At 35.5% G+C, this 25,823-nt stretch overlaps 1 protein-coding gene across 2 annotated transcripts in view; it reads left to right on the top strand.

Moving 5' to 3' along the window:
• The first annotated feature begins 3,253 nt into the window (after window positions 1-3,253).
• The window catches only part of KCNMB1 (potassium calcium-activated channel subfamily M regulatory beta subunit 1), a 54,164-nt gene continuing 31,594 nt past the window's right edge, over window positions 3,254-25,823 (top strand). The window contains exon 1 of one of the 2 annotated variants that reach the window (XM_053716170.1): window positions 3,254-3,329. The gene's annotated coding sequence lies outside the window, so the exon portion shown is untranslated. Of the gene's footprint in view, window positions 3,330-16,120; window positions 16,203-25,823 lie in introns of those variants that run through there. The other variant, XM_053716169.1, reaches the window with a different exon arrangement.

The following is a 25,823-nucleotide window of genomic DNA, read 5'->3' on the forward strand; positions in this document are numbered from 1 at the left end:
CGCCAACAGATTCAGCAGCCTTTTGTAAAATAGCCTTATGCTTCTCCCAGGCATTCTAGAAGTCTCCCACATTGTTCACCCTTGACACCTCTTATGTAAGTTTATTCCAAAAATTCACTTTCTATGAAAAAAGTGCTTCTGCATATTACTCCTGAACTTACTACCCTTAAACTTGAGATCATAGCCCCTTGTTCTGGAAATGGCAAACACAGCCGCTGTTTTATTAAAGTGATAGTAAATCCTAGCGTTTTATCTAGGATTTACTAGTGCAGCAAATAAAGGGGACTTATGCTGAAAGTTCCTTTATTTGTCTGCAGCGGTCGCCGTGCTGAGCGCCTCAGGCCGCCCGCAGCAGAACGCTATTTTTCAATGAGGTAACGTTTCCACCTCTTAGCTAGTAGCCGTGCCAGCCAGCTGGTGTTATGCCAAATAGATAGCACGCTATTGGCTAAGATCACCTGTCTGCAAAATAGCATTCTGCCGTGGGCCACCTGAGGCGATCAGTGCGGCGAACGCTGCAGACAAATAAAGAAACTTTCAGCATGAACTATTTTATACTTCATGACTGAAAGCCCCTTTATTTGTTGCACTGGTAAATCCTAGTGTTTCAAAAACGCTAGGATTTACTATCACTTTATTCCCTTAAGTTCTCTCTTCTAAGCTATAGATATTAAGGTCATTGAGCCTTTCCTGATAATTTTTATTTTTTATACAGAGAACGGACAAGTGTCTTGGATAAAGTTGCTATACAAGCTGTCTGGTTAACATTGTATTTTACTATGTTTAAATACTGTATATTTAGTAACTTCTTACACAGCTAATAAAATGTGTTAAATTGTTGTGATTTATATTAGTGGTTTATAAATTAAATAACGGATTACTTTGTACGCTGCTTTATTTAATGCTTAACCCCATGTCTGCTATGCATTGTGCAACAATTTTTTTCTCAGCCCTCCTTGGAAATCAATGCTAGCCTACTTTATTGCATATGGAAATGTACTTTTTTTTTATCTATTAAAGAAAATGAAAGAGTTTACTGTACAAGCAATAGTTTATGCTATCCATAAGAACAGATTTGTAATGCTATTGGGATTTAAGTAATTATTTCTGCAAAGAATGCTTTTTCATAGATGATGGAATGATATAATAAGGTTCCATTTAAACATGAGCATTCAGATTCAAATGCAAAACACTAAGGGCTAGATTACGAGTGGAACACAACCGTGTGTGCCGGAGCGATAAGAGGATTATTGCAAGGGTTTGCACTCATCAGGCTTACCGCTGGTATTACAAGTTGAAAGTAAATGCTATCTTAGAGCTCTGTTTCATGAAAGTTGCACAAACACATAAAACATACATTACAAAGTACAGCTACACTCATAATAACACCATCTAATAAAAAGTATTAAAAAAAATATTGCACCTGAAAGTTATAAAGGCTCAAAGATATGAGATCAAAGGTGTTTAACATTGAGATACATTCCTATACATGTTTAAAAATGTGTGTATATATATATCAAATTAACAAGAGTATTGCATTGAGCAATGATACTTTTTTATTGGACTAACTACTAACTATACATTTATAAGATGACGAGCTTTCGGAAGAATGTCTTCCTTTTTCAAGTCTGAAGCAATACTGACCAATTTGATGGAATTTACAGATTATATCTTAAAACATAGGATGGCTAAAAAGACAGAAAGTGTTACAGAGGTCTGAATGCAGGGGAAGGAGGGGGTGTTGTAAAAATCATGAGGGTGGTTTAGGAGACCGAGGCAGACAGTGTCAGTGTCAGTGCCTCTGTCTCCTAAAACCCCTCATGATTTTTACAACGGCTACATGATGGCTACATTTAGCAACCAATCAACAAGCGCAACCGTAGGTGCTGAACCAAAAATGGTCCGGCTCCTTAGATTAGATTCTTGCTTTTCAAATAAAGATATCAAGAGAACAAAGAAAAATTATAAAAGTAGTAAATTAGAAAGTTGCTTTAAATTGCCTGCTCTATTGGGTTTAGTATTCCTTTAATAGAAAAAATATATTTTTCGAATGTGTTACATGTAAAAGAGGGTTTTATTTTTACAATGACATCAACCAATAGAGTTGTAGTTGTGTATCTCTAGTGAGGAGTTGTGCCCATACAAGCTCATCTAACTAGCTTCATAGACATTTCAAAAAGCTTTAATTTACTCTTTTTTCATGAAGAAAATACTTTCAAATGCTTAATTGCTACTGTTTGCATAAGCATGACAGCATTTTTTTCAGTGTAATGTCCCTTTAAGTGCATGCGTTTTTGGCAAATACAACTTAAATCACAAACAGAATATGTTTTATTAATGACAAACCCAATAAATCATGGCAGTCTTTTCTAGCTCCTATAGTAGATCTGTTTTAGATATTATCTCTTTTGTTCTAGTTCTAAACTGTCATTGCTTGCTGTCTCTTGATTACCATTGCAATCAACACTGCTAGTTAAACTGAGCTGCTTGGGAAAAGCCACGATCCTAGTTTTGATATCAACACCTTTGCTGATAATAGCACGCGGCTCTACTAAATGCCCTCTTTCTGTATATCTGCTTTTACTTTCATTTGCACTACCTCTCCGTATACAGCTTTCTGCGCTATTCTATTCTCCAACAAGTGGCAGGAACAGTAAGTTATATTTGTTCTAGGTTTCAAATCCTTATCTTAACATAACTTACACACATATTCAGCTACTATTTTACAAGTTTCATTATTACTTAATAGATCTCAGGGATATAAATATTTACAATGATTTTTTGTCTGTGACATTCATGTATAAAAAGTGCAGGCAAGACATGTCAGGCAATGCTTACCTTTCGCTAGTTTGTACGTTTCTCTGCAATTGGAAAAGACAAAACATACATTTAAAAGCAGTTAAATTATGCAGGCAATTACTTTGAACTTTTACTGTCAGACATAAAATGTTAGTTATTAAATTATATGGTGTATGATACATGAATATATTATTTGTAATGTTAAAACATTCTTTATAATTATTTCTTTTTTTAGTGCAATATTTATAGCCTAAAAATATCTTGCTTTAAAATTCAGTGGGTCACTCCATGTAAATATTTAGGCAGAACTTTGTATAATGTCAGTTTAGTTTCTTAGCAATCATTCCTAGAAGCAGAAATGTGCTTTATTCATACCTTACCTTTTATGGCCAAACGATGAGTATGACTGTGATGAGTATAACAACGGCACAACAAGCCAAGGGATAACTTTGCTAAATTTCCAAGACTATTTTGCTGGACTTCAGTGCTTCATGGGAGTGTCACTTGACTGGTTACTGGGATATGTGGAGGTAAGTAGATCATTGACTACAACTTACAGATGTTTATATTTTATTTAATTTTAATATTATATTAATAAATTACTGTATTTTACTTGTTAACATAACTATAACTAAATATCATGAACTGTTAATTTGTTTGGCCTTCTTTATAATAAAACACTTCCTTTTTTATTTATTGTACAATATATTTAACCTACTTGGTAGAAGAGAGCTTTATAAATGGAAGCCCTAATCCTATATATTAAATATAACACTTGCAAAGACATTTGAATGTTATGATATACCTTAATGCTTTTAGGGAAAGCAAATTTGTGCAGATCTTTTGTTTTTATTTCAAGCAATGTATATACATTTAAAATAATGGCATTATAAGTTATACATATCACTATATGTTTACAAATTAAAAGAACATAGTGGTATTTCCAAGAATAGCAAATGCACTTCTCTCTTGCAATCAATGTGTAGGTTAATAATGATATGAAGGATTACTATTCAGCAATTCTTTAACCACAGCAGAATCTGTAAGATTTCATGTTGCATACAGCATAATTGCAGTAAATGTATTATTTACTAAGGCCATATGTCTCTCTATGACTCTTTTGTAGCCATTTAAGAAACAAACAAAACAACAACAAAAAAGCAGGCATGAGAATGTTGCTAGTTTCACAAAGAATGTAACTCACTGTCTGAAACCCCCATGTGCTCTGTGAAGCTTTTTTACTAAAGCAATAGGAAAAAATTTAAGCGCTCATACATAACTTTATGTTACAATATGTATGAGAGATATTGTTATCACTGGAGAGGTATTTGAATCCTTAGTTGGTTAATAAGTTGTTTTATTTTATGTAATTTCTGAAGTTTTTCACTGTAATTAGAGGGTCATAGGCAGGAACTGAAAAACCTAAGTTATATGAAGTGTATATGCTCATATATAAGAAGTTTCTCCATATTGTGATGCATGTTACATATAATAATATATATCTATATACTTAAAAACTTTCTTAAACCCATCTAGGCAAATCAAACTGTAAAAACTGAATATATTATTGTTTACTAGAATGTTAATTGAACATAAAATAATATAATTTCAATTTGATATTTTTAATTGTTCCTAACATTATTGAATAAACACATTTGTTTTACATCATGTAAGCTGTGAATGATTTTAATACAAATGCACATACGAAATAGTGTATTTGGATGAAGAAGTGACTTTCAGTGGGAGTGAGGCTTGGATAGGAAATAATAATAAAAAATAAAAAAAATGCCTAGAACAGAACCTATTATGATGTATTAGAAAATCAAACAGTTGCCAGGAAAACATATATTACCCTTTTTGGCTTTTTTATGTTTATATTATTCATTCATTAAAAATATATTGATGATAATTTTAAACATTTCATGAATGTGTTTGTCAGAACTTTTGCAAATGACCTAACACAGTTTCATAGTGATCACATTTTAATTGGCTTGTAATTTAGCAAGCAAATCTAGGGCTAGATCACAATTAGTTGTGAGGACAATTAAAGGTAATGAGTCACTACATGGTGACTATCCTACAATCTGTGACTGGAGAGCAATTAAAACAAAACATAAAAAAATGTTGCGGCTTAAAGGGACAGACTACACCAAAAAAATGTATTGTTTAAAAAGATAGTTAATCCCTTTATTACATATTCCCCAGTTTTGCACAACCAATATGGTTATATCAATTTACTTATTGTCTCTTTGCTATTTACAGACTTGTATTTATTGCTAATTAGTCCTGACTCTTGAATAACTCCATGGGTATGAGCACAATGCTATCTATATGGTACACATGAACAAGCAGTGTCTTGGTGTGAAGAGCTATAACAATACCCTGTACTAAAAGCGGCCTGCAGGAACTTAGAAACAGGCAGAAATTTAGAAGTTTAATGGTTAAAAAGTATGTTAATATAACAATGTTGGTTGTGTAAAGCTGGGGAATGGGTAGCAAAGGTATTATCTTTCTTTTTAAACAATAGATTTTTTGGAGTAGACTGTCCCTTTAATTGTCACAGCAGTTGTGACAATGTAGTAATAGCTATACATATAAAATAAGTACAATCCTGTTAAATTTTGCTACAACCCCTATATCTTTTGGTACATTGTTTTTATTTGTATCTAGTCAAAACACACCTAATATGGCGGCAATTCACAAAGCGTATTGTGGACAATTAAAAAGAAGTACACGCACAATATCTTCACCACAAAAAAAGATTACTTTTGACATGGTCCCCTGCTAGTTAAAAATAAACCTGCCTCACCTAGCCCTAAAAGATTACACCCTAATGCAGCAAACTACTTTAGGGTACAGTAAAAATTTAGGGTACAGTTATCTGAAAAAATACCTTATCCAAAATATAAAATATATCAAAAAATATATTAATTACAATTTCTCATTTGGTGTATGGTAAAATAGGGTGATAGGTATCATTTCTACATTTTTCTTATAATCAATTTTAGTATAGTATTTGGAAAAATAGATGCTACATTAGTGCTAGGCCCCAACATAAACATAACATCATTATGTGTAAACGAGATTCACTTTCCTGTCATTCTCCCATTAGAGAAAGGAAGAAACCTAAAGTGGGAGAGTGGGCTATCTCCCAATAAGCTCTGTTGCCAGGGAGCTAGTGTTATTAAGGGACATTTGTACCACATATGAGGAATTATATCTTCTAAATGTCTTTTTAAAAATAATTAAATTGTAATTGTCCATATTTCATTTAACAAAACATCTTATCTCATTTTTTAATTATATATATATTATAAATAACAGAAACTTTAAACCCATTGCATCTCTTTTTAAGTAGTCCATTAAATAAGATGAAATGGTTGGTAGGAAGACAGGAACTAAATATACATGAATCTTTTTTATACAGTAAAATTAATATATTATTTAATAAAAAAAAATAAAAAATAAGTTGGGATTTAGTTACAACTGCACACAGGAATAGATTTTTTTTTTGTAAACTTTGTGCTTTGTACTACTCTCCAATGAGAGATCAAAAAACAAAATTCTTAAACCCACAAATGCTGTAGATCATATAGGCAATTTGAAGCATTTAAAAAAACAACTTTGTTACAGATCTTGATGTTGATTAATAGTTTTCTTGTGGTTTTCTTGTTCTTGTTTTTAATCTACTCTTTTTTTTACATCTACAATGTTTTTAATCTACTCTTTTTCTCCTTGTACAAAAACCCAAAAAACTTTCTAAACTTTTATTCCTGCTACTTCCAGACAAGGAAATCTTATTGATTACAAAGAAAATATCATGCAATGTTGTTTAGTTTTATATTACTACATTGTATTTTAAAACACAATTAAAAAAAAGGTTATTAGAAATCATTTCTATCTTCAAAAATTAGTATAAAGTATAAAAAAAAGATTGCAAAACAAAATACTTGAATATTGATCATTTTCTTTAAGTGTGTAAATACAAAGAAATTAATATTTGGTTACCTAAAATATGTTTTTAATTTATTATTGTGACAATATATTTTTCATTACGCTGAATAATAAAAATGTATGGGATTTATTTACTACAAGGAACAATATGGCACTAGCTACAGTTATGCATCATTAGATAAAGGCTTTGAAAGTTGTATTTCTAAGTTTTATAAAACAGCAATGAATTCCTGGGAGCTATTTTAGGATACAGGAATGTAGTTATTAGTATTACTATTTTTTTAAAAAAATTTAAAAAGTTTTCACTACTAAATAAATTGATCAAACTCTGACCTATATATGGAAGATACATAGAATGTGTAGACAATGGGAGAAAAGTGTGTGAACATGATTAATGTATATGTTACGGTTCAAGTCAGTTATTGGGTAATCCTGACATTACACAAAGGCTGTGAGTAAAGCCCAATGTAAGATCATACATTGGGCTTTACCCAGATAATGCTAGGGTAATCCTAGTATGACCCAAACACTTCTGGATAATGCTAATATTTCATATGTTTGTTTTTTAGCATGTTTTATTACATAAAACATTAAACATTTTACACACCAACAGGAACTTAAACATCTGGATACAGCTAATAAAATCATACATTGGACTTTACCCGGGAAATGCTAGGAAAACACACCAACAGTTAATTAAACATTTTTAAGGAAATTAAACTATATTTTTTTGCCTCCGCTTGGGGGCTTAAGGGGGCATAACCCCCCCTTTTAAACCTTATTCTCCAAGGTTCACTTGGGGTGGATGCCAGAGGATTGGCGGGGCACCTTCTTTGAACCCCCCAGGTGGAGTAAAAAAAAAAATAGATGGGGGAATTACAGTACTTCGGGCTTTACCCACAGCTGCTTGGTTAGTAATTATTAATTAAACCCCTTATCAACACTTAGTGAATAATTCCTTATCAACAATTAGTGAATAATCCCCTATCAACATTTAATGATTAAACCTCTTATCCACATTAACAGATCTATTCAAGGGAGAATTGTAGGATATTTTTTATTGCTATATGAAGCCTTTTTTACTCTCAGTGGCAATACACACTGCATGCGCACAGATGAATTTAAAGGGACACTAAACCAAATTTTTTTCTTTCATGATTCAGACAGCGCATGCAATTTTAAGCAACTTTCTAATTTACTCATATTATCAATTTTTCTTCATTTTCTTGCTATCTTTATTTAAAAAGCAGAAATGTGATGCATAGAAGCCGGCCCATTTTTGTTTGAGAACCTGGGTTATGCTTGCTTATTGGTGGGTAAATGTAAACCTCCAATAAGCAATTGCTATCCATGGTGGTGAATCTAAAATGGGCTGGCTGCTAAGATATACATTCCTGATTTTAAAATAGAGATAGCAAGAGAATGAAGAAAAATTAATAATAGGAGTAAATTAGAAAGTTGCTTAAAATGTCATGCTCTATCCGAATCATGAAAGAAAAAAATTGAGTTCAGTGTCCCTTTAATGCATTATATACACCATTATTCAATACATCACTATTTACTGGGTAATGCCCTATCAAATTGGCACTACACTGCAAACTACTTGTGTTAACACAGATAACTACCTGCTTGAAAAAGTTAACTGTATCCAGGCACTTAAAGGATTACTTTCTGTTATAATTTTTAAGCTAAACAACTAACATATTAAAGTTAATAAACATTAATTAAAACCTACTGACCTATATTTTCTCCAAAACGAAGTTTCATAACGTTCTAAAAGTTATATCTTTTATTCGCCGATGATGTCACGTTATCCTGCCCACTATTTTCAGCACTGCGTGTTCAAAATACTTAAACCAATAACTTTGTGTTTAAAGCGCCATTTTGAAACCTAGGTATTGTAAACGGATTGGTACAGAGCAAAGGATACCCACGGAGTGGGTTTGGAAAACAATTAAATTTGCAGACAAGATTTCTGATATACGGTAGAGATATGTTAATGAAATGCTATTGATAAAAAGCGTATTTGGGGTAGTTAGTTAGTAGCAGGCATAGAAAATATTTACTTACAGTGGCCCTTTAAGCAAAGCAGGTAGCGATTATCCGCTTAATCAGAATATTGGCTTTATCCAGGCACTTTAAGATTACTTTGGGCTTTAACCTGAAGACTTTGGGTAATCCTAGGATTACCTGGGTAAAGCCCAATTATGACACACCTTGTTAGTCTTTATGATGTACTTCTTTTCTTTGAAAATATAATAACTATCAGATATCAGATCTCTAATATTTCTTATTAAAATATATTTTTTTTTATTTTTTTTTTAATAGAAATGATATCCCCCCCCCCCCCCCGAAACCAATGTTTTCTTAATTCTTAGGCTGCTTCAAAAACAAATCTCTATTTTAAGTATCACATTTTTGCTGTTTCATGTTTTTATAAACATATCTTATCTACTTTTTTCATCAATCTATCAGATGAGGCAGATCACTAGAATGTTGGCATATGTAGTAAAAACAGATATGCTAAGTAGATACTTGAAAAAATTGCAGTATATGGCTTGTTGACTAAACTGAGACAGCCTTTTTTTAAATTCTTACAAAATCATTGAAAGACAATATTATGCTTCATAGATATGACATTTTTCTCAACTTTAAAAAAAATGCCCAGCTTAAAATTTTCAGAAAATAAAAAAATACATTTGGAATCTCATATAGAATTAATATTAATAAGGGTTAATATTAGGAAATAAAAATAAACACTTAAAATACCAAGTCATCTAAGAAATTAAATGAATGTTACCATTTGAAAAAAACAATCAGGTACAATCATTAATTTTTTTCTATTTTTTATTTTTATATTGTATATCAACAACTGAAAAATATGACAAGGATAAATGTTATGGCAGTATCTTTTGTTATTAATAATTTACATATTTCTGCCAAGCTAAATTAAAGGTACAGAAAAACAAAAACAATCAAGCACATGTTAAAAGATTCTTGCAGCAAAAATGTTATGTCAAACTGTTTATTTTTTATTTTAAAGTCTTGATAATTTGCTGGCTGATAAAAGATCATCAGAATGAGAACATTTATTTTTTCAGTACAAGTAGATCTATTTTACAATAAAAAGTAATACATTTAAAATGCCCTTTTTAGAAGCAACTTAGAAAAAAATGGCTTTTGTGTCCCCTTAATAAACCCTGCAGAATTTTAAAAGGATCAGAAAAACATAATACCATATATGTGCATTATAAACATAATAGCGATACCCATTTGGTTAAACCCCCAAACCATAAATACATTAAATTGCTAATTTTTACAAATATTTTTTTCTTATATTTAAAAAAAAAAAAAAAAGTTAAAAATGCATTACATTTAAAATGAAACCCCAAAATAAATAACAGCTTTATTTGAGTCCCTTTCTCAGAAACCCATCGTACGGTCTGGTTGCTCTTGATTTAACCCGTTAGGATGTTTGATGCCGTCCTAACAGTGCTGGGATTAACACTGTTAGGACGGCATGGAACATTCTAACTTGTGCAGTCCCCTGCTCCCCCTCCATGTAAAAAAACAGTGCTGAATCCAACAAGGGGACATGTCTGGCAACTCCAGCAGTCCCCCAGGTTCCAAACAGGGCAGGGATTTAAGTGAAGAATCATTGATATAGTGTGACAGCCAAAGAGTTTAATCATTGGCGGTCGGCACGGTCTCTCAGAGTAACCGAGAGAGGAAGACTGATCAGTGTCCCAAAGTGTCCTACAGTTCTTTATCGTTTTAATATAAAAATATATATTAAGGAAAAATAACCCTTTCACTGCCGATTACAGTGTTATTGCTGTGATCACTCTGATAAGTATAATAATACTGTTAAAGGGACATGAACCCAATCTTTTTCTTTCATGATTCAGATAGAGCATGCAATTTTAAGCAACTTTCTAATTTACTCCTATTATCAAATTTTCTTCGTTCTCTTGCTATATTTATTTGAAAAAGAAGGCATCTAAGCTAAGGAGCCAACAAATTTTTGGTTCAGTCCTTGGACAGCACTTGTTTATTGGTGGGTGAATTTATCCACCAATCAGCAAGAACCCAGGTTGTTCACCAAAAATGGGCCAGCATCTAAACTTACATTCTTGGAAAAAATACAGATCAGTTAGCGATGAAATCACCCACTAACAACTCCCTTTAGAAGGATACTCACACAGTGGAAAGCACACTATAGTGCTAATGCAGCATGCTGGGTATATTGCAGTGGCCCAGCGCACATAAACACTCTTGCAATGTAAAATTCCAAGGTTTCTTTCGGTTTTCAAATGAAAAAATAGGAAACTTCAGTAGATAAAAAGAGCTTTATATAAAAATCAATATATGGACAGATAAAAACAATCAGTAAAACTCGCTACGCGTTTCTCAGAGCTAACCACTCTGTTTCCTCAGGCTGGTAATGATTACCAGCCTGAGGAAACAGAGTGGTTAGCTCTGAAAAACGCGTAGCGAGTTTTACTGATTGTTTTTATCTGTCCATATATTGATTTTTATATAAAGCTCTTTTTATCTACTGAAGTCTCCTATTTTTTCATTTGAAAACCGAAAGAAACCTTGGAATTTTACATTGCAAGAGTGTTTAAGGCTGTGACACACTGCAACCGGAGCGACGCACAGCATGTACATGCGGCTGTGTGCGCTCAGTGTGTCCTGCCTTTTAATCTCTGAGCACTCTGCTGCGTCAGGACGCGTAGCTGAGCGCTCAGAGATGAGATATTTGAACTTCAGAAGCGATGCGTCGCGGAACGAAGCAGCTGCATCACCTCGCGCTGCATCGCTTGCAGTGTGTCACAGCCTTTATGTGCGCTGGGCCACTGCAATATACCCAGCATGCTGCATTAGCACTATAGTGTGCTTTCCACTGTGTGAGTATCCTTCTAAAGGGAGTTGCTAGTGGGTGATTTCATCGCTAACTGATCTGCACTAGGAGTCGCCCTCTGTATTTTTTCCATTTTTACAGATTACAACAACAATTCATCAGGAGGTGCTGCCCTGGCATTTGGTGCACAGTCAACTGGGACACTGCTGAGTTCCCAGACCGCTTACCTTGGCATTACCTTTGCCTTCACAATTTGTGAGTACAAAATTTATATTTGATCATATTTGCCCAGTTGTATATTGGCTACACTAGGAGGCGCCCTTTCTTCTTGTATCTTAAACTTACATTCTTGGTTTTCAAATAAAGATAACAAAAGAATGAAGAAAATTTGATAATAGGAGTAAATTAGAAAGTTGCTTAAAATTGCATGCTCTATTTGAATCACAAAAGAAAACAAATTGGGTTCAGTGTCCCTTTAAGTACTTTTTTAAAATTAAAATGTAACACTTTTTGTCATTTCTATTTATTTTTAATTCCATTCTTGGGCTGCCATACTGCTTCAAAGGTGACATAGGCCCAAAAAGCAATGTGTAAAAATTCCATATATGATGACTGAAATGGGCAAACCCATATGTGGCCCTGTTATAGCAGAAAAACATAAAGAGATGATGATATAAACAGTGAAAAAAGCAGTGTTTGAGTGAGAAATGCAAAGAAAAAATAATTGATCACTAAATTTGGTCAGGTTTTGTGACTAAGTGGATACAAAACAAAAACTAGATATACCCCTTTTGCAATACCCTGGGTTGTCTACTTTGTTATCATTTCGGATAATTTTCTTTCCTGGGCTGCCATACTGCCTTAAAGGGACAGTCTAGGCCAAAATAAACTTTCATGATTCAGATAGAGCATGTCATTTTAAACAATGTTCCAATTTACTTTTATCACTAATTTTGCATTGTTCTCTTGGTATTCTTAGTTGAAAGCTTAACCTAGGAGGTTCATATGCTAATTTCTTAGAACTTGAAGCCCACCTCTTTCAGATTGCATTTTAACAGTTTTTCACCACTAGAGGGTATTAGTTTTTGTATTTCATATACATAACACTGTGCTCGTGCACGAGAAGTTATCTGGGAGCAGGCACTGATTGGCTAGACTGCAAGTCTGTCAAAAGAACTCTAAAAAGGGGCAGTTTGCAGAGGCTTAGATACAAGATAATCACAGAGGTTAAAAGTATATTATTATAACTGTGTTAGTTATGCAAAACTGGGAAATGGGTAATAAAGGGATTATCTATCTTTTGAAACAATAAAAATTCTGGTGTAGACTGTCCCTTTAAAGTCGATATAAAATCAATTTGTCAAATTTCCATGTAAATAGGCCCTATAACAATCAGAAATCCCAGAAAACCTGTACAGGGATGACATTGTTGTGCTAGTGGAACATTGTAGAATAAAAATATGGGTGTTTTATTGCAGGTTTATGATATTCACAATAAAAAATGTGTGCGCGTGCTTCAAAAAGATAACATTTCTTGAGGCGTGGCCAGCAGCCATTGAAGCTAGACGTGTTCTTAGGGAGCTCCTGTGCAGCCAAAAGATTGTGCACAAAATATACCCTATTATTGAAAAACTTTTGTCTGAAATCAATCTCATTAGATAGTGGGAAGACCGGAGACTGATTTGTTGGTCCAGCAAAACGTTTTCTTCCAACGTAACCGGAGGGACTCACAGCCCGGCTGACACTGCCTACAACTTCAGCTGCCGGAGGGTCGGGGCTCCGCTCCGGCGGCTGAACAGAGCCGCAAACTCTACATTATTGATACAGAAGGTGGCGAGACATAACGCGGCATCCACAATTGATATTCCTATGGAGAGGTGAACAGGATCGCCGAACACAGAAAGCGGCTGCCATCACTGTCGGACAGAAAGCCACGCAAGTTGCCGAAGGGTGCCAACGCTGCAAGGAGGTAACAACTTATCACTCCAAGGCACGGATACACATATGATAGGCTGGGGACTTTATTAGAATAAATAACAGCCTACAATCATTGAGCCCGGAGAGGGTTTGGGGGCCATCTAACTTAAATCACAGTAGCGGACAGCACTTGGCGGGAAAAGACGCCATATTGTGTCTTTACACCCCTATCCACACTGCAAGTTCTCAGCTGACATCTACGAGTACTAGTAGTAACCCACAGCCCTGCAATACTCAGCCACACAAATAGACTGCAAAGGCAAACAGGATTCACAGCCCCTTCCTCAGTGGGCCCTTACACAAGTCACCCTCCTAGGCCCCAAGAGGAGACAGCATGAGCCGCACTTTGTAAAGGGCCACTAAAGCTTTAGCACACTGGGGAAGGTCACAATATAAGCCTACTGGGAGAGGTAGAAAGACTTATTTTATCTTGTATGGGAAGCAGAAACAACTACACCCAGTAAAAGACATAATAACTATCTGTATGTACTGCGCACTTCCAGGACATGTACCTGCGTCTGGAAGTAGCGATTTAAAAGGTGTCTTCACCGCTAAATAGAGGATTTGGCTGCTTTACTCCACATTAGAGGAAATAACTAAGGTTCCTGTCTCAGATTCAAAATGGTAAACTACAGGCTCTGAGATACAAGCAGGCCTTCACAAGCTGTATGCCCTATCCATTATCAAACAATCCAGAGGAAATAATGCCTGGTGGGTAGGTGTACCAATTAGAAATATGTTCACTTAGGTCAAACATGTTGGTGCACAAGGTGTTAAATATGCTTTAAAATACAGCGACTCACTGACAGCAACATAAGACGACTCACCAGTTTTGGTCTTAATGGTATGCTAGAATCACCCGGTACTCAGACAGGAGACACTACTAGCACCTATATCCTCGCATACAATGAAAGGAAAAACACAATCAGTCAAAGATTGTCTATCTAAGGCACAAGCGAAAAAGAAGTCTATAAGTCAAACCAAAAGTATTACTCAAGAGGGGGAAATGTCGGATCATACACTAGACACCAGTTCTGAAGAGCCACAGCAACCCTCAAATAACTCCCTAGTACAGCAAATTAAAGAGGTATTTCAGATAGAATTAAAAGCTGCAATACTAGACATCAGAAACGATATAAAAGAAATTGGCCAGAGAACCTCTGAGTTGGAGGACAAAGTTACAGAAATCATTGAAGAACTCCCAATCATACAGAATTCTGTACAGACTCAACATGATAAAATAGAGCAAATAGAATCCCAGCTCGAAGACCTGGAAAATAGATCTAGGAGGTCTAATGTCAGAATCAGAAACCTACCTGAAACATACGATAAGCTCAACGAGGTTTTACTTAGAATCTTACGACATCTGCTACCAGAAGTAGAAGAGAATATGTTTATAACTGACAGAATTCATAGAGCCTTGAATAAACCTAATATCCCAAACACACCTAGGGATGTGATCCTCAAGTTCCACTACTATACTACCAAAGAGCAACTCCTTCAGGTCACCAGAACTCAACAACATATTGAATTTGAGGGGCACCACCTTCAATTTTTTGCCGACTTATCCCCCATCACACTGCGCAAGAGAAGGGAACTAAAGCCAATCACCATGGCTCTCACAAAAGCAAAAATTAGATACAGGTGGTCTTTCCCATTCAGACTTGTGTTTCTGTTTAATAAATCAACCTACTCCTGCACCTCCGTTGAGGAGGGAACAGACCTGCTCCGACGATTACAACTTAGAGATGTGGACTCTCCCATGCCATTACCACCTAGGACACCAAGGAAACAGATACAACAAATGTGGAACAAAGTTCCTAGAAGCTCCAACCCACACAACAGACCTGACGATACTGTAAATACAGAACCAACCCATCAATCGCAGGCTGTGGCTAACTGATAAAAGTTCCTGCCTCAGGTGCTCCTTAGAGACTGTAAGCTGGACACTAGTGAGTGTCGTGTGTTCCACACCAAGTTGCAGAACTTATGAGAAACATCTAAATTATGAAAGTCCGGGTTCTATATATAAACTGTATGACTACTGTTCTCATGGTCAAATAGTTGCCTAACAGTAAGGCAGCTTCCTTAGAGTTATAGTTCTATTTAGCTTAGTTTACTCACACTAGTCTATTTATAATAGCTCAGCTTAATGTTAAGTGGCACATTACTCTCATCACTGGTAATAGGCGGCCCCTCCTGGCCGCACTAAAATACATCCAGGCCACATTCTTTTGTTATCAGTTAATCCAATTAGCCGCTGATAGAGCAGTTAGTTTGAAAACCAAGACGAGTATAGACTAAACACTGTCCCCTGTTTACTTTAATAGATTTTATCTAAATTATCCTGGTTTGTCGTTCTTGTTCCATATAGAACTAAATTATCTGTCGCTGTTACTGATATTATGTATACACCTTGTAGCCAATGTTCCTATATATAGGGAAACTAGGTATCTCGCACTGATACTAATGTTTATATTTATACGCAATGTTTTGTTCACAGTTTATGTTTTTCTCTTCTCTTCAGTTCTTTTCTATCCTTCTTTGAGCATCTGGGGGATCAAATCTACGAGACAAAGGTGGTGGTATAACGCACTGATACTACAAGGTAGGACTGAGACGTCTCACAAACAGCATTTGTTCTGGCCTCTTCAGGTCACTATTAGATCACATATTAGCTTAACAACCCTACTACATAATGTCAATTAACATACTATCTCATAATGTGCGAGGGCTCCACTCACACGTCAAAAGGAAAAAAGCTATTGCAGAATACAAAAGCAAACAGGCACATATAATACTATTACAGGAAACCCACTTCACTTCCACACAAAACCCAAAATACTGGGACAAGGCCTTTCCGATACAATACCATTCCTTTGGTCAACAGAAAAAAAGAGGAGTCTCTATTATTCTGCACACATCCCTAAACTTCCAGGAAGAAGAAGTAATTAGAGATCCAGAGGGTAGATTTATAATACTCAGGGGGAAAATTCATGGGAACTCAATAGTATTGGGAAATATATATGCCCCGAACGATAACCAGGGTCATTTCCTAGCTAAAATCAGTAAACTCTTAACCTCATGGAAAAAACACAAAATTATTATTGGGGGGGACTTTAATCTCACTCTAAATGACAGATTGGACAGATCCCCTACCACTGGACTATCTTCAAAAAAAATATTAAGTGATTTTATCCTAGATCACAACTTGTTAGATACTTGGAGAATCCGTAATCTAGGGGTTAGGAACTACACATACTATTCTGCAGCCCACAATTCTTTTTCCAGAATTGATTATATTTTTGCCAGTCAGATCCTATGTCCACTAATAACCAATGCAAATATAGCGCAAACTAGCTGGTCCGACCACTCTATTGTGGAAATGTCAATTAAAGGCCTGTTCGACCCCTCTAGAGACAGATCTTGGTCCTTGGACCCCTCATTATTAAGGAATGAAATTATATGTCAAAAACTCACCCAACAAATTAGTCACTTTTGGACAGATAACAAAAATTCAACCCCGAACCCTCTGTATATTTGGGGTGCATTCAAGGCCTTCCTTAGAGGAGTATTAATTCATGAGAAAGCTAACCTAAATAAGCAGAAAAAACAAATAATTATAGAGAGAAAACAAGAGCTCGAGAAGCTTAATACACAAGTAATAGCGGATAGAAACCCCAACTTAATTAAATTAATTGCATCCAAAAAGGCAGAATTAAATAAATTACTTGATGAAGAAGCAATAGCAAATCTGAGGATGGTTGATGCTCAGTATTTTATATATGCAAATAAACCTGACCGAATGCTTGCCAGAAAAATCAGAAATATTACTAGAGCGTCTTCCATTCCTCAGATACAGACTAAATCAGGTTCCATAACTAACGATCCCCAGCGCATCGCCAACTCCTTTGCGGACTTTTACCAGTCTCTATACCAATTACCAAAGTGCCATACAGAATCTAGAAGTAATAAAATACGGGAGTTTTTAAAAGAATGCCATTTACCCACCCTTGACTCAACAGCCTTAGACCAGTTGAATGCTCCCATTACAACCCAAGAAATTCTTATAGCTATCAAACAGCTTAAAAGCAACAAAGCTCCTGGGCCTGATGGATATTCAGGTAGCTTCTACAAAAAATTCTCAATGGATCTTGCCCCCCACTTAGCGGAGATGTTTAACTATATAATGCAGGGAGGCACAATCCCAAATGATTTATTAACGGCTAGAATTTGCGTGGTCCCTAAACCAGGGAAAGACAAGTTCCATTGTAAAAACTATAGACCAATATCACTCATAAACTTAGACCTCAAACTCCTTACTAAAATTATGGCCACAAGACTAAACTCACATATATCCAAACTAATAGTAAATGACCAAGTGGGATTCATTATGGGGAGGGAGGCTCCTGACAATGTGCGGAAGGTTATTGATCTTATCAGTTTTGCAACAAACGAAAAAGTGCCTTCTCTGTTTCTCTCTTTAGATGCAGAGAAGGCCTTTGATAGGATCCATTGGGACTATATGCTTGAGACTCTTTCGCAGTTCGGCATATCGGGCTCCTTTGTTAAAGCAATTCAAGCCATATACACAAACCCAACGGCGTATCTTAGGATAGCAGGATACCAATCTAAAAGAATACATATTCATAATGGCACCAGACAGGGTTGCCCCCTGTCGCCCTTGCTCTTTGCCATGTGCATTGAGCCCTTAGCAGCAAGCATCAGAAACCAGAGCAATATAGCTGGAATTATGGTAGGCAAAACAGAACACAAACTCTCGCTGTTTGCAGATGACATTATATTAACAATAAGTAAACCCCTGCTATCCCTCCCAATCCTATACGACCTCCTAACTAACTTTGGCAATTTGTCTGGGTACAAAATTAATAATGACAAATGTGAAGCCATAGAAGTGCACCTCCCTCCCCACACTAAAAAGTTATTAGAGATAAACTTCGATTTCAAATGGGCCCCCAATGCAATTAAATATTTAGGAGTCTTAATCCCTTATAACCTTAATGACTTATACAAACTCAACTACCCCCCTTTATACAAATACCTACATAAAGAAATGAAGATATGGAGCACATATAAAATTTCATTCTATGGTAAGATGGTAGTTAGTAAAATGGTGATACTCCCAAAATTATTATATCTCTTTAGATCTCTGCCTATAGTTATCCCCTCAAAGGATCTTGAGAAAGTCCAAAAACAGATGTTGGAGTTTATATGGGCCAACAAAAAAGCTAGAATAAATAGGAGGACTTTACTGTTGCCTAAAACTGAAGGAGGATTGGGAGTCCCTGACTTACAAATTTATTTTAAGGCCGCTAGATTAGCCCAAACAGCACTCCTACACAACTCTAAGAGCGACTTAGCATGGGTTCAGATAGAGAGTGACATGTTAAATTTATACCCGATTTATCAGATTTTCTGGACCTCAAAAAAAGACAGACCAGACTCATGGAAAAGACTTATTTCAATTGCACAAACGTTAGAGATCTGGGATGGATCACAAAATAAGTATAAATTAATTCCCGTGGGTTCACCTCTCACGCCATTATCCCTACCTCTAGACAAACATAACAACAAAGATAAAGTTAACACGATTTGGGCTAACAAAGGCCTATATAGGATAGCTGACACATCCTGTAACTCTGAGACGATCTCGTTCCAACAATATAACTCTCTTCCACCCTCTACACCACATTCCTGGTTTCACTATTTCCAATTAAGAGCTAAGATAGAAGAAGCAAATAGATTGCGAATCTCAAGCGGCACTACATTATATGAGAAACTCTGCAGTTCAACCACTAGGACTAGAGGTACTATATCTAGACTATATCAGTTTTTATTCACTAAACAAAGGTTAGAGAAACCTTACTACATTAAAAAATGGGAAAAAGAAGCTAACCTTTCTTGGGACTTAACAGAATGGGCAAGCATAATCCAAAAAGGTTTAGCCTGCTCCATTAGCGCAAACTTAAAGGAGAACTATATTAAGGTAACATACAGATGGTACAATTACCCGGGTAGATTACATCATCTTCAATCGGCAACAGAACTAGAAAGTATACCTAGGTGCTACCGAGGCTGCCCATCAGAGGGCACATATACCCATATGTGGTGGGAGTGTCCTGAAAGTGCTAAAATTTGGGAGGCGACTTCAGATTTATTGAGTAAGATTTTTAATAGGCAGATTACACTGAGTATGGAGCAGGCTCTCTTACATGCCCCTATTCCAGGATTACACAAACACTCCTTAAAATTAGTGAATATTATATGTACGGCTGCTAGAACGGTAATAGCGAAATATTGGAAAACAACTGTACCCCACTATGATATCATATTAAATAAAATCAGATTCTACCATCAGATGGAAAGCATAGCATCTAATCTATTAGATAAAAGGCAGGAATTCCTGCAGATATGGGAGGAGTGGACAGTATGGGAAGACTCAGTCAGAATGCAAACCAGGAGATCCCTAGTATTATAAAATACCAGACTCTCTGGGTAAACTACCCCTCAGGTGCTCAAACCCCTTTTCCTCCTCTCTCTCTTTCTTCCTTCCTCCTCTTCTCCAGAGGTCCTTTTACCACTACGTCTCTTCTCCTTTATATTATAAACGCGATTGATTGTTGGGGAGGTCTTTTCATGCTTATCACAAAAAGCCAGAAGACCAATATGTATTGTCTTTTAGCAACAATATTGTATACAGTACCACCATTCCATGTCTGTTATGTGGTGGGCGGCTAATATGTATTGCTCAATTATGTGATGTAACCTAACTATTTGTTGCAAATGCTTTGTTTGGCAAATGTTGAGACTTCTTTGACAATAAAAAAAAAATGTTTACAACTAAAAAGATAACATTTCTTAATTTCTCCCACTTACTTAGATTTTATTCATATTTAATTATAGTTCATATATAAATATTTGATGTAAAAAGAAATCCATTTTTATGTGAAAGAAGTAAATTATGGTTGAGCAAACATATATTTCAAATTCTTGGTTTTGTTTGCATTCATAACATAGACAATTACCTCCATCCTTAAAGTGTTGAGCTCCTCTATTTATATACTGGTTTGGACATTGGTAAGTTGTTTTGAACAAGGGCAGACTAGCTATCATAGTTAACATCAACTAATCAGAAATATAGTCAGTCTTAATAAGCAATCACAATAATGGGCTGGACTAACTTTTACAGCCTATTGGAAACTGAAAGAAGGTATTAAATGGTAAGGAAGGGGTTTAATGTATGATTAATTTGTATTTAACTATAATTTAGTTTTAAATGTACTTTAATTTTATTTTTAAAACATAGGGGCTTTGGAGTTTAGGGTTGTGTTTTGCTTTTTTTGGATGGTTCACATAGGGTTTTCTTGAGATTGAGTGGGTTGCTTGGTGGGATTATAATTAAAGCCTTACTTTATAGAGGCAATATAGTTATAAGGTTTTTAATTTATAAAAGATTTACATAATTAAGGATGATTATTAATGTATAGGAGTACAATTAAAGGGGGGTAATAGGAGGAAATCTGCAGTTTGCTTTGATCTGGGAGACATAGGTGTTTAGGTTTTACTTATACTGGAGGGCATTTAGGTTTAACTTGAACTGGGGGGACTTAGGCATGGCCATAGATATGGTTAACATGAGCTGAGGGTTCAAAGGGTTGCAATTAGGATTTTTTTTTCTTGATTTACATTTTTTATAAAGAGCTTTGCATAATTTATGACTAGTACAGTCTTTAAAAAAAGGTTGTACAACTCTTTTAACTATCTACTATGGTGACATTTCTATCACCAGGCTCCTATATATTCTATAAAAGACCCTATAGTTGCCATATTAATTATAGTGTATGAGCTGTAGTTCTCAGGAGAGGCTAGCATACGTTCTATGCCTCAATCTTAAATTACTGAAACATAGGGGTCGATCACAATCTATAAACTATTGCCTCCCAAAATTGCTTTTTTATTTCCAGCCAAATTGTTCAGACTGTTTTTCGAGTGATCACAATCCAAAGTGTATCCATGTGTTAAAAGCCCATAACTCTGAGCATGTTTTCACTAGAAAAGTTCCCGATTAAGCTTTTTCACGTGTTAAAGGGACAGTATACACCAATTTTCATTTAACTGCATGTAATAGACACTTCTATAAGGAATAATATGCACACATTCTGATCTAAAAATCCAGTATAAAATTGTGTAAAAACTTACTTAGAAGCTCCCAGTTTCGCTCTGTTGAAAAGATTAGCTAGAGCACCCACTGCAAGTGGTTCTATAGCAAAAAAGCAGACACTCCCCCTTCCTCTGCATATGAAAAGACCCTTTGCACAAACAGGAGCAAGCTGGAGTAGGTATACATCAGTATTCTCCTAAAATTTTGGGACTTGGTTAGGAGTCTGAAAATCAGCGCAATGTTATTTAAAAATAAGCAAAGCTATACATTAAAAAAAAAAGCTGTATAGGCTATATAAATGGATCATTTACAAAACATTTATGCAAAGAAAAATCTAGTGTATAATGTCACTTTAAGTACTTGTTGTCAAGATAGAAACTGGCATATGCAATGGCTCTTACACACCACTTAAGGTTACAGTAAAATTATTTTGAATTAACCCCTTTTTCACTTTGCAAGGGGAATGTACATTTACATGTGTGACATTAACCAATTGCAATCTGAATCCAGCCTTACCACTGCATAACCACCTAAATTCCATTTGCATGGAAGTATGATGGGCATACTGAGCATGTTTGCTTAATTACTATATTGTCACTTATTTTAAAAGTCTTTTTTTTTTTTTTAATTACAGTAATTGATTTAAAAGCACCATTTTCCTGTTTTGACAAAATCTACATTTGAAAACAAGAACAAGTTTACAGGTTTCTATTAGAAGGACTTATGTCATTAGGTCATTTTTATACACTGTAAAGTGCGAGACTGCTTCATTGCAATATTGTATCTTCAAACATGTTGAGCCTTCATAAAGATGTTTTTATAGGGAATACAAAGTCCAAACTTGTTCATGAGTGAGTTTTACAGTGCGTCCACCTACATTATAGGACTCGTGTTCATGAAGGCACAATGCTTGCCTACAACATGCAAGCCTGTCTAGCGTAAATTAAGAAGCAATGGTTATATGACTGCTGCTTCTTAACCCCTCTGCCACTTCAGAGGTTGCAGAGTTAAATAACCCCAAACTCATTATTTCAGAGTGATTGACTGACAAGGTTCTCCAAGGTCAGTGGATGAACAGTGGTCTCTGACAGTTCACCACAAAGACGGGCAGACAGGTTCCCAAGTGTATGGGGCCCTTAGTGTAAACTTCTGTATTGTGACTTTTTAAAAATGTAATCAGTTAATAGTATAATATGTTTCCTGTACATAATGTGTGCATAAAGCTTCAAGTAACTGTCTTATAGCCATGTAAACATGAAAAACACAATGTTTAGATATGATTCTGATTCTGTCATAAAGATGCATTCTATTCATCAATTCAACAGCAGATTCATTGTTTAAATATATATATATATTTTAAATTTAAGCTATTACAGAATTGTTATTCTGCTAAATATGAAAGTTGTTATACATGAGTTAGATATATATTTCAGAAAAACGCTTGATTTGACTTATTCAATGCTGTTAATTCCATTTGCATAGTCAAAATTGAATTTAAGTTTATTAATGGTTTCTCTTTAGTGAGGAAAGAAAACCTCACAAATATTTGTATTGCTCTGAACAAAATGTATTGTGTTACTTACATATCCATGAACAACATGTATTGTGTTAAGTACATATTCAGATTATGAGGCCCATTTACCAAATGTCTGTCAGACCTGATCCGACAGTGCGGATCAGGTCCAACAGACCTCGCTGAATGCGGAGAGCAATACGCTCTCCGTATTCAGCATTGCACCAGAAGCTCACAAGAGCTGCTGGTGCAACGCCGCCCCCTGCAGACTTGCGGCCAATGGGCCGCCAGCAGGGAGGTGAAAATCTTTTCTCTCTATAGACCTTTGCCTGTAGTAGTTCATCCCTATTCTCTAGAGATGCCTTCATAAGACCTTGGGAAATAATCTTATGGTTATAGCCCTTCTCCTTGAATCTATTTACCAAAAGCTCTGCTTCTTCATTAAAATCTTTCTCTCTTTTGCAATTCCTCCGTAATATACAGAACTGACTGTATGGGATGTTGTTAAACCACCTAGGGTAGTGATTGCTTTTCTTATCTATATAGCTGTTGCAATCGACCTTCTTAAAGAAGGTTTTGGAGTAAATACTCTCATCACCAGAGGCGTAACTAGAAACCACAGGGCCCAGGTGCAAGAATCTAAGAAGGGGCCCCCCCATCGCCCCTCCCCCTCCAAAAAAAGGTGAATTTAACACATATTTTTTTTTTTTTTTTACATTTAACACAGAAAAAAAAATGTTAATCAGATTACATGTCTGCAAGAGGAGGTACCCTGTGCCCACAGTCTGTGAGATGGTCTGACCCCCTATTACTGTATATATATATATATATATATATATATATATATAGTGACACTGTTTAACCCCCCAGTACTGTATATAGTAAGTTAGTGACACAGTCTGTAATCTGCTGGTGAGATGGCTGGCGTGACCCTACCCGCCCAGTACTTTATAAAGTGACCACAGTAGTCAGTGACATGGTCCACCCCCCATACTGTATATAGTGGTACTGTATAGTGACACTGTTTACCCCCTACCCCCTATACTGTAGTAATAAGGTCTGTAATTTGCTGGTTCCACAAACATACACAAACATACATACATGCATAAATACACACACAGTCACATACATACACACACACACACCCTACACACACACATAAACACCAATGGGTAAAACAGAAACACTAACCCCTTGAGTCATGTCACACTCACATGATATTAGTGCAGGCAGTGGTAGGTTAACGTTTTTTATTAAAAAAAAAATTATAAAAAAAAATATATATATTTTTTTTAAGCTGGGCCCCCACCTTCAGGGGCCCAGTCGCACCTGCAACCTCTGCACCCCCTGTTGTTTCGCCCCTGCCCATCACTATCCCAACCCAAAGTGACATCCAAAAGATCCATACTGTCACTCTTTATGCTATGGGAGAAGGAAATACCAAAGTCGTTGTTTTTCAAAAACTGTACAAAATTCTTAGCTCCCTCCTCAGTATCGTTCCTGTTCGCCTCATCAGAGCAGGCGGACAGGGATAGGGAGCAGCGGTCTTTAGACCGCTGCTCCATAACTTGTATTTCTGGCGAGTCTGAAGACTCGCCAGAAACACGGCCGGAGCTTGATAAATGGGCCTCTATGACTGTAAATCTGATCTACCTATTTCTTTTTTCTCTATGTTTTAAGATGTTGATTCTAGGGAATCTTAATCTTTAATATCGTCTACTGTACGAGACTTTGCTTGTTTTAAGTTTTTGTCTGATTTTTTTGTTACTGTGTATATTATTCTATTATTTTTCAATAAAAAAAATGTATATATATATATATATATATATATATATATATATATAAATTATCTGATACATTAAGAGATGTGAATTCAATTAGTAAAATGCACAAGTAGAAATAAATATAGTTTTATTATATGAACACAGGGGATTAAAGAGAGAGGATTATTGCTACATTAGAAACAAACGCAGGGAAATACAAATTCTCTGGTATACTGTCACATTTTAAAACAAGTGTTGTTGCTATGGATTTGATTATCTATGAGAAACACACTGTTACATATGGTGTTTTTGCTTCAAACTAGCTGTAGGATTATAAAGTATAATTAAAGAACTGTGCTGTTATCTGGTAGGAACAAAGGATAGAGGCCCTCAATGGATCGTATGGTATCGATTGTAAAACACCTAGAAAAAAGGGGTAAGAACTGATTTTCTTGCTACGTGTTAATTACATTATAGAAAGGTTTTAAAGCTGACAATCTCAATGATCTAAATATTGTTTACAACTAAAATGTTGACAAGATAATGTGCCTCAAGGAAGGGGAATGCCAATTCCTGTTTTAAATGCAAAATCCTTAAATGTTATGCATACAGTTTAAAGAAACTCTGTCATGCTATTCATCTGCAGCTTGTTTTGTTCAAAACAGTATTGTGTTACTTAAAGGGACACTGTACTTAAAATGTTCTGTTATCCATATTACAAAGCAGCATTTAAACCTCATATTTTTGTTGCCTGAATAAATAAAAAGTAAT

This window comes from Bombina bombina, chromosome 6 (assembly GCF_027579735.1).
Source record: "Bombina bombina isolate aBomBom1 chromosome 6, aBomBom1.pri, whole genome shotgun sequence".
In the NCBI taxonomy this organism is placed as follows: Eukaryota; Metazoa; Chordata; class Amphibia; order Anura; family Bombinatoridae; genus Bombina; species Bombina bombina.